The sequence below is a fragment of the Capra hircus genome, unplaced genomic scaffold (assembly GCF_001704415.2).
Source record: "Capra hircus breed San Clemente unplaced genomic scaffold, ASM170441v1, whole genome shotgun sequence".
NCBI classification, from domain to species: domain Eukaryota; kingdom Metazoa; phylum Chordata; class Mammalia; order Artiodactyla; family Bovidae; genus Capra; species Capra hircus.
The window spans coordinates 1,784-6,357 of NW_017204422.1; the positions used below are offsets into that span (position 1 = coordinate 1,784).

The window sequence follows — 4,574 nt, forward strand, 5'->3', positions numbered from 1 at the left end:
TTCTCTAGTTGCGGTGCTTGGGCTTCTCATTGCAGCAGCTTCTCTAATTGAGGAGCAGGGGCTCCAGGTGCACAGGCTTCAGTAGTTGCGGCTCATGGGCTGAGTAGTTGCGACTCCCACACTCTAGACACAGGCTCAGTAGTTGTGGCTTACGTGCTTAGTGGCTCTGAGGCATGTGAGATCTTCTTGGACCAGGGATCAAACCGGTGTCCCTTGCATTACAAGGCAGATTCTTAACCACTGGACCACCAGGGAAGCCCTTTTACATATTTTTTTTTGACACTTGTCATACTCCTTTCAATTCTCCATTGCCATTGATTTAAACCCAGTATACTTCTGAAAGCAATTTAGAGTTTCTCTTAAGTTTTGAATGAAAAATTGCAAAATTAAAACTGCAAAAATTAAACTATTAGGGGAGTTCCCTGGTGGTCCAAAATCACTGCAGATGGTGATTGCAGCCATGAAATTAAAAGATGCTTACTCCTCAGAAGGAAAGTTATGACCAACCTAGATAGCATATTCAAAAGCAGAGACATTACTTTGCCAACAAAGGTCCGTCTAGTCAAGGCTGTGGTTTTTCCCGTGGTCATGTATGGATGAGAGAGTTGGACTGTGAAGAAAGCTGAGTGCCGAAGAATTGGTGCTTTTGAACTGTGGTGTTGGAGAAGACTCTTGAGAGTCCCTGGGACTGCAAGGAGATCCAACCAGTCCATCCTAAAGGAGGTCAGTCCTGGGTGTTCATTAGAAGGACTGATGTTGAAACTGAAACTCCAATACTGTGGCCACCTGTTTCAAAGAGTTGACTCATTGGAGAAGACTCTGATGCTGGGAGGGATTGGGGGCAGGAGGAGAAGGGGATGACACAGGATTAGATTGCTGGATGGCATCACTGACTTGATGGACATGAGTTTGAGAGAACTCCGGGAGTTGGTGATGGACAGGGAGGCCTGGCATGCTGCCATTCATGGGGTTGCAAAGAGTCAGACATGACAGAGCAACTGAACTGAGCTGAACTGGTGGTCCAGTTGTTAGGACTTCCACTGCTGTGGGCCTGTGTTCAATCCCTAGTCATGAAGCTAAAATCCCACAACCTGCATGGCACAGCCAAAGATAAATAAATACATTTTTTAAAGTAATTTTAACCGATTTTACTGTTCCCTTCTAGTTCTTATTGGGGCTCTTGCTTTTAGCCAATAGAGTAAGTGTTCATAGGAGACATGATGGGAATGGGTATGCACATGAATTTATGTTCAAGTATCTGTATGCAGGTCAGAGAGCAACAGTTAGAACTGGACATGGAACAACAGACTGGTTCCAAATAGGAAAAGGAGTATGTCAAGGTTGTATATTGTCACCCTGCTTATTTAACTTCTATGCAGAGTACATCATGAGAAACGCTGGACTGGAAGAAACACAAGCTGGAATCAAGATTGCTGGGAGAAATATCAATAACCTCAGATATGCAGATGATACCACCCTTATGGCAGAAAGTGAAGAGGAACTAAAGAGTCTCTTGATGAAAGTGAAAGAGGAGAGTGAAAAAGTTGGCTTAAAACTGGGCATTCGTAAAACGAAGATCATGGCATCTGGTCCCATCACTTCATGGCAAATAGATGGGGAAACAGTGGAAACAGTGTCAGACTATTTTTTTGGGCTCCAAAATCACTGCATATGGTGACTGCAGCCACGAAATTAAAAGCTGCTTACTCCTTGGAAGAAAAGTTATGATCAACCTAGATAGCATATTCAAAAGCAGAGACATTACTTTGTCAACAAAGGTCCGTCTAGTCAAGGCTATCATTTTCCTGTGGTCATGTATGGATGTGAGAGTCGGACTGTGAAGAAGGCTGAGCACCAAAGAATTGATACTTTTGACCTGTGGTGTTGTAGAAGACTCTTGAGAGTCCCTTGGACTGCAAGGAGATCCAACCAGCCCATTCTGAAGGAGGTCAGCCCTGGGATTTCTTTGGAAGGAATGATGGTAAAGCTGAAACTCCAGTAATTTGGCCACCTCATGCAAAGAGTTGACTCATTGGAAAAACTCTGATGCTGGGAGGGATTGGGGGCAGGAGGAGAAGGGGACGACAGAGGATGAGATGGCTGGATGGCATCACCGACTCGATGGACGTGAATCTGAGTGAACTCCGGGAGTTGGTGATGGACAGGGAGGCCTGGCGTGCTGCGATTCATGGGGTCCCAAAGAGTTGGACACGACTGAGCGTCTGGACTGAACTGAACTGATAAACAGACAAGAGGTTGTAAAAGACTAGTGAAAATAAATTGACGGTTTATTTAAGAAAATAAAAATGTGTTAATTTTGAATGTGCTTAGCGTGATGGTTGGAGAAGGCAATGGCACCCCCTCCAGTCCTCGTGCCTGGAAAATCTCATGGACGGAGGAGCCTGGAGTGCTGCAGTCCATGGTGTCGCTGAGGGTCTGACACGACCGGATGACTTCATTTTCACTTTTCACTTTCATGCTTTGGAGATGGAAATGGCAACCCACTCCAGTGTTCTTGCCTGGAGAATCCCAGGGACGACGGAGCCTGGTGGGGTCATACAGAGTCAGACACGACTGAAGTGACTTAGCAGCATCAGCAGGTACCATAACAGAGGTATCCCTCTTTTTTCCCCTGAAAATTACCTGTAAAAATTACCTGCAAGTATCTTCTGATGTGAGAACCCAGTTTTCCATTACTTCTTTTTGTATTTTTTAATATAATTGAATATTTTAAAAAAATACATTATTTTTATGTATCATTCTCTATGAGACTGAAAGTTTCAACATAGAAGATACTGAATGAGATTTATTTACCAGTGTTTCTTAAAGGCAATTCCACCATCTGCCACTTTGATACTCAATTAATACATGTGACATGAACTGAATGAATGAATGAGTAGATAAGTGTTACCATCAGTTACTCACTTTTGTTTAGAATATTGAAGATTGAATTTAGGTGTTAAGAATAAACAGACTCAGTGTCTGGATTTCTACACAAAGACCACTGCACAAATATGTTTCCAGTGAGGCAGTGGAGATCTTCACCTGTGGAGTTTTCTTTCATCAAAACACAGGATTTTCTACTTAAATACTCATTGCTGGATTAGTTCATTTTTGGGTTTATTCAATCATTCAGTAAAAATATGTTTGGAAATGCCATCCACTAAAAGAGAGCAGAATAAATTTGATCTCACACACACAAAAAGAAAACTAAAAGAGTTTGATAAGAATTTAATAAATAAAAAATCATATTTAATGAAATGGAAGCTGAACATATTTCCTAAATCTTAATACAGTGTGAAGGCAAATATCCTTATCTGAAAATGTAAATATGACAAGTATAAATAAATAATAAATAAATCAGGGAAATAATCACTTAAGGACTGATGACGCTAGAGCTAAGTTTTTAACATCCTTGCTTAATACTCAAAATATATGCTTAAGTAATTTAGTAAATTTTGTGGCTAAAGCGGAAATCAGAAACTTCTGAAATGACCACAGGTGAGTGTGCAAGGCTGATGTGACATCTTAGTGAGTGAGAGTCCTTTCAAGGTGAGTTCAGATCTCCACCCATCTTTCTTAACCTTTCTTGCAAGCTGGTTGATGACGAGAGGGCTTTCATCATCTCCACTCTGAGGATTTCCCAGGCGCAGTCGCTGTATCCCTTCTCTTGCAGGTAGACATGGATGCCCTGGAAGTACCTCTTCACAGCCAGGGTGGGGCCCGTCCTTCCCAGGCCAGAGTCTTCCTCTCCCATCACCTGCCCCAGGCAGGCGTCCAGGTCTTCCAGCTGCTGATGGATTCCAGTGCGGAGCTGCTCCAGGAGGGTGGTGTCCCAGGCAGCAGAGGAGCGCTCTGGGTGGAAGAGGTTGAAGCTCTGCTGGAGCATCTCGTGGAGCACAGAGAGGGCCTGGGCCTCCTAGAGCTGGCCGCCCTCCACCATCTCCTGGGGGAAAGCGAAGTCTTTTCTGTCCTGCAGACAGAAGCGAGGGGAGAGTCTCCTCATTTGGCCCAGGAGCCTGAGGTTCTTCCTGCCAATCAGCATGTGGTTCTGAGACAGGTCACAGCCCAGGGATCCTCCCAGGCTGTAGCTGACCAGAGCCAGGGCCATGAGTAGAGAGAGCACGAAGGCCATGGGGAAGATGCGGCTGCTGCTGGGCTGGCTGAGACGGCGTCTGGGGGAACCTTGAGGTAGGTTCTCTGATGCCATGCTTTCTATGTGAGGCCATTAAATAGGGAACATGATAGTTTTCATTTTCTAGTCATTTCTCTACACTTTCACTTCCTTTTTTGATTTTCATTTATGTATTCACAATATGATCAAATAAAATGTCATCAATCTAAACTATTAATATTGTGTATTTCCCAATAACTTCCTATGTGCCCATCCAAATGGATATTTACCAATCAAATGAGGAAGGTCTTTTTCTTAACTCAGGAGTGACATATGTGTGTAATTACACACATTATTGCTTTTTGTCTCTCATGCTGTTCTCCTCTTGTCCATAAACACATCTGCAGCCCTGATCTTAGGCTCCACTTTTCCCTCTTACTTTACATAGGAAACCAGGCTC

General features: G+C 43.6%; 1 pseudogene; it reads right to left on the reverse strand.

Moving 5' to 3' along the window:
- Positions 1–3,513: 3,513 nt before the first annotated feature.
- LOC108635104 lies at positions 3,514–4,229 on the reverse strand (annotated as a pseudogene).
- Positions 4,230–4,574: the final 345 nt, after the last annotated feature.